The sequence below is a fragment of the Planococcus citri genome, chromosome 1 (genome assembly GCF_950023065.1).
Source record: "Planococcus citri chromosome 1, ihPlaCitr1.1, whole genome shotgun sequence".
Lineage (NCBI taxonomy): Eukaryota > Metazoa > Arthropoda > Insecta > Hemiptera > Pseudococcidae > Planococcus > Planococcus citri.
Genome location: NC_088677.1, coordinates 63776555 through 63789007, shown reverse-complemented (window position 1 = coordinate 63789007; position 12453 = coordinate 63776555). Strand labels below are relative to the sequence as shown.

Genomic DNA, 12453 nt, shown 5'->3' with positions numbered 1-12453 from the left:
TGTATAAAGTACCCAAATACGTGCGTGTTATTGAAATTGCATAAGTAGTTTGCCGTAAATATAGTTTACCCAAGCACAACCCTGTACAGTAGGCGACATCTTAACCTACTACTCCACGATTGTGCTTAATACATCTAGTCGTATATGACAGACTCGATTCACCTGGAATTTTCAACGACAGTGAAAACGACATATGTCATCGAAATACTGCCTAAAACTACCCTTTATTTTAGGTAGGTTTCAATTAAGAAATAAGATATGCTCATTATTCATAACTCAGTATTTTTATCAAGCACCTAATTACTGTACAGAAGTGTTGCTGAGCTGTATAAATCGTTGTTTTGCGATATATTCTCATTGCCGGAGCTGTTTAAATTATTTATTTTCTTCGGGAGCTGGTCTCTGATGTACTTTGTTGTTCGGCTGTGGAGCAGGTTGATTATTATCGAAGGCATCATTTCTTTGAGGAACATTTGGAGAAACGTGCTGAGGGCGGTGCTGCCCTCAGCGCTCGTCGCTCAGCCTCATCCAAAATAACTGGAGTGTTGGGTTTTACAGGTTTCGACAGCATGCTATAGAAGAACAGAATAAGGAAAAAATTTCGGTTATATTGAGAAAGTGTGAAATGAAATTTGTTCAGCATGCATTCAGAATTGATCATCAACTATTGTACGGATTTTAGATAGAAAATGGGCTAGAATCTTACTTGAATGTATAAAATAGTACTCCTTCTAAAAGGCACAGCAATTATTGTTTAAACACTTACCACCTTGGTTGGGAGTTGGGACATAGCCCCAAACCTTGTAGCTTAGTCCTCGTATGTTGAGTGTACTGTAGCTTATGGTGGTCCTTAAGTACTTCAAAGCGGTGACCTCTGGTGAGTAAATAATACCCTATTTTTTAATTTTTCCATTTTTGAAATTTCCAGTTCTAACACTTTAAAAAGTCTCTTCTGAGTAAAATGAACTCAGTCTCATGAGGATATTAACCTACTCCCTAGAAAACGAAGTTGGTCTTCTAGAATAGCTGAAATTCGTATTTTACATTAAATTTCATTTACCTATTTTTGGGGGTCAGCTTGGTTTTCAATGGAGGGGGCTAAAATCGTCATGAGAGTTTATTTTACTCAAATGAAACTTTTTAGAGATGATAGAACTTGAAATTTTGACATTTTAAAATTTTACCATGCATTTGTATGTATTTTATAAAATTTTTGAAAATTGAGGGGCTCACTGCAGCCAGAGTTTTTTCATAATGGAGAAATAAAAAATTGGGAATCATTTTCTCACCAGAGATCACCACTTAGGAGGTTGGGAAGGAGGAAAATACCAACTTACTTTGAAACATATTGCTTTTTCTATTTTTATGAAGATATATCTGAGCTTTTCATGGTATTTTTATTTCTCAGCCGTCGTTTAATTAATCACCCCGTAGCTGTATTACTCGTGCTCGTATTTGTAAGTATACGTGTTGATATAAGTACATAAGTATAACCTGTACATTAAAATCTGATAACAATTAAAAATTAAATTTCGCCAGTCTAATGCGACAAAACACCGAAACAAACGCTATTATTCTTATTGTATATGTAAAATAGAACGACGACATTGAGTCTTGAGGTAAAATTTAATTAAGCTTTGTTCTCAAGAGGCAAACATCTTCTCGGTAGTTTGCATACATAGGTACCTATATAGGATTTACGGTATTTACGAAATAATAACCCGACAATTGAAGTCGTATTTTGTGCACACAATGTGCATACTTTTCAAGCATTTCAAACTTTTCAGTTCGTTATTTCACGTCGAATTTAAAACTTGGAAGTAAAAAGTTTACTGTAGCTTTTTATTTCATGGTATTTATATTCGTTTATTCTTGCGTCGATAATTTAACATGCGTATAATTTTCATGCTTCGGTGTAATTCTTACTGTAATTTGTTTTTTCTTCTTTATTTTCTGTCTAATATATCTCCGCATCTCTCTCTTTTGAGAATATGAATTTTTTTCCAAGTTCTGTAGGTATTAGAGTTGAGATGAATTTTACGCGATTCTGTTGGTATTTTTCATCATTCAACAGTTGGATCCATCCCCCTTCTCGTGTTCTACTTTTTAATACCTTTACCTAGGTACCTAGTTGTTTTATTTAGACCATCTTTTTTCGGATGATCTTGAATTGTCGAGATTTCTGCCCTTAGGGTCGGCGATTTATGTACTATTTTTTTAATTGAAAATCGATCATGATCAGATGACATAAATGGCCCGAATCACAGTTTTTGAAATTCTTTTGCAAATAATGTTCAAAGTTTTGATGAATGAAAATAAAGATATAAAATTTAAGTAGGGTCAACTTGAAAAACAAATGGTGTACATTTGGAACTTTTGTCAGTTTTTGGGTTCATAGAAGAGCCTTTTGAAAATGTAGAAATGTGTTGAAAATCAGTGCTGCCACTTTTTTGAGCACCAAAAATGGATAAAAATATTTTAAAATAATATTTTTTCATGACGTCTGAAAAAAATTACCACAAACGCAGCTTTTAATACTGATCAACATATGAGAAAAAAGCGACCTTTTGAAACCTTATGTGTGTCTGTGTACAAGATGAAATATTATCAGCTGCAATCATGGATTCGAGTAGTTATTTACAGATCTGTTGTAATATTTGAAAATTATTTCTTTTTCTGCAACAGTTAGTCCTGATTTTGCATCGATAATCTAGTACATAATACGATCAACATTTCCCATACGTTCGTAATCCTCATGAGTCATGACCAATTGACCATCCAGAAGTCCACGCGAAACTAAAAAATTGAATTACTTGAGACGCCCAACTCGTTCCAATATTTCAAGATCATAAATTTGTAACTTATTCACTGGAAAAAATTATAAAATTACTTTTTAGATGTTGCCAAAAAAATAATAAAAAAAAAAAACTCACAAAGATGGTCTGTTCAAAAATTACTTAACTCGATGTAATCACACGTTTAATAATAATTGACATCTGACCTTGACCAAAGTTCACGGTTCCAAGTTCGAAAAAAAAAATTGTCAAATGGGTTTTGTGTTCGACCAATCGACTGAATTCGACCAGTAAAATAAATAAAACCGTTCAATACACGATTTACCATCAAAGTACACGAAGAAATTCCTATAATTGAACTAAATAACTCGTTGAAATTCGTGTTGATGGATTTAAAAGTCGTCAAAGGTCATAAATATTCAAAATAAGCCATAATAAGTCGAATTCGGATAGAAAAAATTTGTACCCCTGGTGGGACTCGAACCCACAATCCCCGGTTTAGGAGACCGATGCCTTATCCATTAGGCCACAGGGGCTTAGTGCTGCAGAACGCGCTACAAGCACTATTCAACCTTGAACGACGTTGGCGTATTTTACACGTATTTTTATTCAACGATGAATTAATTTTTTAACAGGGATTTTTTATTTTTTTATTATTTTTTTTTAATAATTACGAATCAACTATTATAATTTAACATATGTTGAGAATATTCTTCGTTGTATAATTTCACTGGGCTTAATTCAATGAAGGATAAATTATCTTATTATCTTCATCAATCATCACGTTGGTTAGAACACAGGAACTTTGGTATGTTTACTCGTAGATAAGTAGGTATAGGTACAATGTACAATTGAATGAAAATGAAACAAAAATATTTAGGCAACTTCATGAATCAATGCTTGGAATTCCAAATGAGCACAAAAGTCTGATTGAATACCAGAAAGTAATTTTTGAAATTTCGACATTATTTTAGCAACTTTATCAATTTTTTTTTCAAGTTCTTGGCAGTTATACCTACTCAATATCTAATAAAAGCTCACTAAATAGAAATTTTAGAAATTGGTCATTTTTTAAAAATTTTTAATAGCCTGACATAATAATGTTAACACTTCACAGAAATGTTTTCCAATTTTTTAAAAGCCAGAAAAAACTGGATTCATTTTGTTTTTTTTTTCAACTTTTCAAAAGTCAGACCAAAGACTAGAAACTTTGACATTGTATTGAAATATGAAAAATCTGTCATTTTTTCAGTTTTTATATGTATGGCATAATTTCAAGAATTCATTATGAAATCGTGATTTTTTATAAATTCTTAAAAATCAGAATTGTTTCATTTCAACTTTCAAGGAGAGTTTTGGCTTGGAAATTGAGTTAAACGTATCGTATTTGGTATCAGATTTTGAGACCAACTTGATGTCGAGGAAAATTCAATAGTGGTCATGTTGTTTTTTTTTTGGAAATCAGGGGAAGATTTCGAAAAAAGTTATGGGAAGGGGAGAAGAGAAGCCGAAAAGAACTGTAAAAATTTTCGATCTGTGACTTGAACTATCACTTTTTTGCCAAAAGTTCGAAATTTTGAGACTTACACAATTTAACTGAAAAAAAAGTTTTTCCGAAAAAATTTTCCAAGTGACAATATTGATTTTCATCTCTATTCATGAGTCAAACAACAGTTCTTTGCAATTTTCAGTGTTGCAGTAGTTTTGCATCATTTGAAAAAAAAATTATAGCATTTTGCAATTTGGACTCTTTCACGTGTGATGTTTTCATCAATTTTTGAACGCGTTCTAGCTGCATTTGTGCTAAATTGCTGAGTAAGAGATGGATTACGCTTCAATAATCTTCGAATAAAATCTGAACCTATAATCTTGAAATTTTGAAGAAAAAAAATCCAAAATCTGCTGATACCACCATTTTCTGAAATTGATTTGAAAATTGAAAACGTCGAAGTGATTTCTCTTTTTCCTCGGGTTTTCTTATATTATTATGTCTGTAAATGTGATGGAATTTTGTTAAATTTCCAAGTCGATTTTTCAGATATTATCATTGAATGGAAATGAAAGAAAATGGTGCTGGTCGAACTGTGTATTAATTCGCTTCCAAAAACGAACGAAAATTGGGGGTAGATACTGTTGATTTTTTTTAGTAGCTTTTGGTGCTAATTCTCTATTTTCCTCCTGCATTTTTTTTTCAGTTTTTCAAAAAATTAAAAGATGGAATTTGCCACAAATACATGTTTAATCTTGAATATGAAAAAAATAAAAATAATAAACGAAAAATCAATCCTTTTCTAAACAATTAATGAACTTTCAGACATATTTTTTTGGGTTCAAGATGGTATTTTTTTGGTGAATTTGGTTTTTCTATAGGTGGTGTGCTATTATTTCAGCTGCTGGGAGGGTGCTGTTTCAGTGAACCAAATTTGAAAATGTACTCATACCTTCGAAATGCAGGTATTTGAAATACTGTTTGTTGAAGAGTTTTACGATTGCCTGTTTCAACATGTACTCGCAATACGATGAAGATTACTTCATATTATAGTCAGAATACACATTTATGGTGTAACATGTCATTCGTATTTTAATTTGTAAACGAAGTCAGATTAACTCTGCAGTGGTTGACTTCTTTTGTGTGCGTTTACATAAAACTTATGTCGTGCTCAGCTTTATGAATGCTGACGAATAATTCCGAAGTAGATACTAGTGATTGGTGTATTCTACTTATATTAACACGTATAGAGTTGCAAATTTTTATTTTCAATTCTTGGTGCACTGAAACGCACCCATTCCCAGTAGGTAGTCGGATTAATATGCAAACTAATGTGTGGAGGAATGGGGAGGGTTAATAAAAGAGATGGGTGTATATTTTTTCCAAAATATTCAATACAGGCAATTGAATTTCTGTTGAATTGAGAAATTGTTTCTGTGGAAAGGAGCTCTTAGAAAATGTCTGAAAAATTATGAAAATTCATAAAAAGATACTTAATGAATAATGATGAAGATGGCAAAAGCCACATATTACTTTTTTCTATTGGTTATTGAATTTATTCTTCGTACATATTATCGCAGGAGGAAAAATGGAGCAAAAAATTATTTTGGAGAAAAGAGAAAATTCAAATGTATGCTTTTTCGACAGCTCGTCGATTGAAAAATTTAAAAAAGAGGGGAATGCTCAAATCTTTTGACTAATTAATTACTTTAAAGTAATATTGAATCATTTCAATGAAGAAGGGGATGAATGAAATTAGAAAAGACAGCAAATGCCCCAAGCTTCTGACTAATGAATTGCTAAAAAAAAAAATATATATATTGAAAAATGATTTTGGTATCGAAAACTACACTTTTTTGAAAAAAGTTTATTAAAAGCGTTCTTAAAAGTTTACTGTTTGTGAAGATCAACCCACCACTTTTTTTTATAACTGATCGCTAAAGAATTTGAGAATTTTTATGGGAGGAGGGGGGGGTGGAGGGGATAGTAACAATTGAAAAGTTGCTTGAAAATTTATTTACTTATGTGAAGATGGCAGACGCCACAAACAATTTTTCAAATAACGGAATCGTTGAAAAAAAAATTGAAAAAAATTATGAAAAAAAACATTTATGGGAAAAAACATGATTACGATTGAAAGGTCTTTTGAAAATTTAATTTTGTAAAGATGGCAACAGCCATGATTTTTTTTTGTGAAAAAAGAAAGACACTTAAATTTCAAATATCATTAGGGGAGGAAAAAGAGAAAAACGTTGATGGTCATTAAAAACAGAAAAATTGTAAGTCGAAAAAGTAAAGATGGCCAAAGGCCCACTGTTTCTGATATTTTTTTTTTTCGTTTCATCATTTTTGGAAAATTGAATTTAGAAATGAGAATTTTATTACGAAAGAGAAAAGTTATTTTTTAGGTAAGTTTTATATCGATTTTACGTTTTTTTCCGTAGAGCAGTCAGTGATTTTCACTTGAAAGACGCAGTAAAAAATGAAAAAAAGTGGAAAATCAGATTTTTCTCGCACGAAAAATGAAAAATCACTGCTGAATGAAAAAAATCCTCCATTTTTCGTGAGAAAATTTCATTTTCGAAATAAGTCAACAACTCGAATTGATTTCAAATTGATGAAAACGTTTACGCCAATGTAAAAAATTACACAGAGTTCAAAAAAATGAAATTGATGGAGATGGGGGGGGGGGTTTAATAACATTTTGGAAGGTATAGTGATTTTTTTTTGAAACGTGGTGAAAAAGTAGTGATTTTCGGTCAACAAATGCCTGTAGACATCATGTAAAACTTTTTTTCAGTATGACCCTTTTCATCCAGATATTCCACAGATTGCGACCATTTCCAAAAATTCGATCTTCTGCATATTTTACGAATACGATATCGTCAATTTCCAAGTTCAAAGTTCTGTATCATTAACAAAGGTATCATATGTTTTTTTCGATACTTTGGAGGTAAACACATACGTACGTGCCCCTTTAGTTCACAATTCATATATTTAAAAAATGATTTATAAAATTCGTATAAATGGGTTTAAAACGAACATTAAAATTTTTTCTTTACTTCATTCGAACCGTAAAAGAATAAAGAAGTAGGTACATGTTTCAATGTAATAAATGTACTATTAAATCAGGATTAACTCGAGGCATTAATCACACCTTTAATCCTGTTATTTATTCATCTAATTCTTGAACCTGTTCTTATATATTTTTAATGATTAATATGCCATTGTAATACGATTTCATTCCACCCAGACAACAGTTTTATTTATTACTTACTCGAATTCACGTGCATAATTTTTTCAAAAAATTGGAAAAAATATCGCCATAAAGCTTGCTATAATTCTGTCATTATTGACGACTCGTATATAGTTGTAAAGGCGAATTGAAATAATTCCAATAAACATATGGTAACTTTATAAACGATTCAATTTAACGCGCAGATTAGCTATAAATTTTCCAACCGAAGGGATTTCGCCTGCTATATGTAAACACACAAAGCATAATACTCGACCCTATCAAATAACATCCAAAGGTTCCCTACTTTCGTGTTGCTCGATGAGCTATACAATAGAGAAATGACTTAATTTCCTATACTTTAATCAGTCAGTAGGCCGCATTGATTTTTCCTCCATCAACCTTCAAACATACGTACGTATCTATATCGACGAAAATAAAAACAGTTAGCTTTTCGGCTGTTTGAGGAGAAAAAAATCAAAAGCAGAAAAAAAAGAGGTAGCTTTTTTTCCCTCTATCATTGTGTGTGTATCGACGACGAACGAAACCGAATGCTGAAAATCACGAACGTAAAGAAGTACCGATACACAATGTATCAAATGCCGCTTAACAATCATTGAATGCCATTATAACTTCCTTTAATGTCCTTTTGCTTTTGTTACGAGCGTTATACATTGCCTTATTTGTGTACCAAATGAGACATTTTCAAACGGATTACAAGAAAAGAAATTATACAGGAAATAGGGTACGTGTGTCTTTATATTATTCCGATGCTTTTTCTGTGGAAAAAATTCTACGTTTAACGACCCGTTGTTTTTTTTTCTTGCCTCCTCGAAGCAGGGGGTTCGTGGTGGTATTTATTGCGGTACGAGCGAAGAGGTTTTGGGCTTGATGTGAGTGATCGATAATGAATCGATCTGGATGAGATGTCATTTTTGATCAGTGTGTCTTGGGGATTTTCATTTGGAATTGAAAGTTATTTAGAAAATTTTCCAGCTCCGAAGATGTCCATGGAAGGGAGATGAGTCTTCAAAAAGGTGGCGTTTTCGAAAATCGTGGTTTTTCGCTTTTGTTTCTACTCAACCTGTTTTTTTCTTGAGAATGGTTCATTTTTGAAAGATAGTATTTGAGATTTTGCATATTGAATATGTACCTACTATCTTTTGGAATCGGACCGTTTTTCCAAAAACATATTGGGTAGGAGCTGCTAGCTGGAGCGAAATGTCTCCCTTTCGAAGACACATGTCTCCTCTCCAAGGGCACATCCCGACGTGAAATGTTTTCTTAGTGATTTTCAACTCAGAATGAAGGTCTTCGCCGAATTTGGTCAAATTCCTCCGACATTTTTTTTTTCGCGATCATCCCTTATTTTTATGTAGGAGTTTCAAAAATCATAATTCCATCAAGTCTTGTTTTGAATCCTCTTGTATCAGAGTGCAGAAAAACGGCAGAGATGGGTATTTTACTTGAAGTTTGAAAAAGAGAAACGAGCCACGTGCTTGTTCGTTTCATTCTTCGATTTTCCCATCCTATAGCTTGAACTGTCGAGTGCAAAAATTGTAAAAAATTCATTTTCTTTTCATTTCTGGGTGATTGGTTGCATTATGAAGCTTATAAGAGCGAAATAAATCAAAGATTACTTACTGGTTTGATTTATGGATCTGCGAAATGTGAGTTCAAATCCATAATTGAGATCTCGGCAACGGCTGAACCGATTTTGAGAAAGACCTGTCGATAGAAAGGCTCTAAAGTGTACATGTGCACTGTGCAGGTTCATGCACTGAGAAAAATTTATGTTGGAATTTATACTATAAATCATGAGATTTTGGATGGGCTCTGAAAATTTGACAATTTTTACTATAAATTATAGTAATTTTTGATTTTTTAAATAAAATATAGTAATTTCTCTCAAAAAGCATTGCAAAAATTACTATAATTTATAGAAAGAATTGTCAAATTTTCAGAGCCCATCCAAAATCTTATGATTTATAGTAAAAAGTGCAATACATTTTTCTCTGTGTGTTGAAAGTTTAAAAAGTTGCACAGTCCAGCGAAAAAACAATTTCACACCAAAAAAAACTTTCAAAAAGCTCTAAACGCTTGATAAATGACAATCGAATGTGATTGGCAGTTAATGTATACAAACGGCCCCCTCTCCGGTCCTATGAATAGAAAATTTTTATGAAAACTTAACTGTAGCATCGCCACAATTTCCTCACAATGATTTTGCGAAAGGTATAAAAAAAATTCACTCATAATCAATTTTTGATTTGAATCATGTCTCCCTACGAGTCTGTTTCGAATCCTTCTGCATCATAGTACAGAAAACTGGCAATGGTGGGTATTTTGTTTACTTGAAGCTTGAAATAGAGAAACGAGCCATGTTCTTGTTCGTTTCATTTTTCGATTTCCCCTTCCTAGCTTGAACTGTCTAGTGCAAAGACGGTTCCTCAGCAGATATGTATACTTTTGTCTTATTTCCGCTTCATTAAAGATTAAATTGTTAAAAATTCATTTCCTTTTTCTTTCTGGGTATTGCGATTGAGTGATTGGTTGCATATTGCATAACCATGCAACTTGCAAGAGCGAAATAAATCAAAGATTACTTACTTTTTTTGTTCATTTCTGAGTATTCAGTCTCAATAGAAAAAGATGAGATATTGGTTTTTTACGTCTCATCTCTCCAGTCTTTATTCTGCACGTGTCATGGCGGCCAAGGGCAAAGCTAAGAGGGATATGATTGAGGTGAACAAACGAGGTACCCAACGTTACCTACCTAGTTTGTTATGAGCGCTTCCTTATTCGAATAAGAAGCATGTAATTCCGCAATTATTGATATTTTTGGCCTGTGCCAATAATGATGTGCCTGGCATTCATGAGTAGGTACCTACTCGTATTAGAGACTGACAAAGTAGTTTCCGCGTTGCATCGGATTTGTTCCACGATGCCGCCGTGGACATGAATACATCGACGACGGGCTCTCGATATTGGACAACTTGGATCGCTTTGAGTGGTGGGTTAAAATTATATTTTTGTCTTGAAACTTTCAGGGTATTCTTATTTTATTTAAATGATCATTTTAAAGGGGGTTCCCCGAAAAAAAAATGGAGTTTGAAAAATAAGAACCACGCCTTCTGACGAGATACCTACAGATGAAGTACGAATTTGGCTTCTTGGATTTTATAAGGCACCCTTAACTGCCAAGAAAAACTTTTTTAAATTCTCTTACGTCAGAGGAAAATTCATACTTGTGAAAATGCTTTTAAAAAATTTTCGTCACAAAAAAAATAATAAGAAATGTCGCGAATTTGAAATTTTTGAAAAAGCAGATACCTTTGATCATTTTTTCTTCAGGTTGTTAAGAAAATTCAAATACTTGACTGACAACTTATTTACTCAAAAGTCGAAACACATGACTTTGTACTTCCGAAGGTGTTGAGGTGTAATTTTAAAAATTATTTTGTTAGGTAACGTTACACCGACTTGAATGTCTCTTGTCTTCCTTATCATTGAAATGTGCAGTGATCAAATTTTTCATATTTGGCCACTATACGTACTCAACTCACGTGCCAAGTCAACTCTACAAAAAAAAAACGAAGAAAATTGCAAAATAGAGCAAAAAATAGCATTATACAGGTGAAAAAAAGTGTGAGGCGAGAAAAGAAAGGACACCTCTTTTTTATCGAAGTGTCGACTTGAAAACCCTTTAAACTCGAGTGAGAGAGATGTAGCCTACTCGTACACACACTACACAGTACACACATAAGCCCTCCGAGCGTTCACTATTGTAAAAAGGTGGCGTGTTTTTTTGAAATATATAACTAAAGCGGGGGGGAGGAGGAGGCGGTTCTTATTTTGGATTTAAATATTTCATTCATCCCTTTATTCGAAGATATACCGCGCTATTATTGAAAATGATTTTTTAAAGGGGCGAGATAAATACGCGGCAAACGTGTTTCGGAACGAAGAATGTAATTCTTAGGGAGTTTAAGCACAATATCTTTTTCATAAAAGCATATTTTAAATTCTTTTCATAAGCAAATTATTTTTGGTTACGAAAGAATCGTTTGACAATACGGTTTAATGACATGTTGGTCCTGTGCTTAGGACTAGGTGCCAGTGAAAAGGTCTCGTTTCAGTGGGTTATAATAATAGCGTACGAACATATAGGTGGTACTCGAAATTGATCATTGGTCAGTCGAATGCGGCGATAGCGAAATCGTTGTTTCGTTTTTTGGCGATTTTTTTTCCACATTTCCGCTTTATTTCGCGCCAAAGTATAGAATAATATCCGGTATATAAGGGAGTTTTATCGACGAATGCGGCGAAAGTGACGATGACAACGATTGTTTGGTATATAGATGAGGGATGATTGTCGATGTCGAGAGTGCATTTTACGTACCCCTTGCGTTTGTAGATACTCGACGCATGTAGTTTGCCAGTTGCATTATCTGCTCTTTGTTGCTTACCGCAAATATCTTGTCACACGTCATTTAACTGATTTTACAATGTACTATGTAATGTGGGGCGTTTATTTAATTACATCCCCTTGTTTACATTCTGTATAAAATGTGTATCAATTGCATTTTATACCCATTATTAAATCGCCTTGTCTCGCGTCGCGTCGCTTCGTTGCTGCTCTCGAATCGACCGACCGCGAGAATAACGTATGTACTCGTATTTTGATAGATCACTTCGCGATGCTTCGACGAGGTTTTATTATTGTGTCGACTATACGAGAGACCCATATCGACCGGTATGAATTTTTTTTCGAGTTGGAAAAATAGGAGTAAAAAAATGATTAATGATAATGATAAGGTCGCGTTGAACCAAAAATCAGACGTGTCAAGCGAATGGAATCTCCTCGTCTATCCGGTCTCTCTCGTTATTAAACATATTTCGAATTCTGTGCAATCGGATCAATTAAACTAAGG

At 33.3% G+C, this 12453-nt stretch overlaps 1 protein-coding gene and 1 non-coding gene across 3 annotated transcripts in view; one reads left to right on the top strand and one right to left on the bottom strand.

Moving 5' to 3' along the window:
- LOC135833287 (uncharacterized) overlaps positions 1 to 12453 on the top strand; it is a 263254-nt gene that overhangs the window by 28407 nt on the left and 222394 nt on the right. The window lies entirely within an intron of this gene.
- TRNAR-CCU (transfer RNA arginine (anticodon CCU)) lies at positions 3259 to 3331 on the bottom strand. The gene has a single exon. It is a non-coding gene; the product is annotated as a tRNA-Arg (tRNA).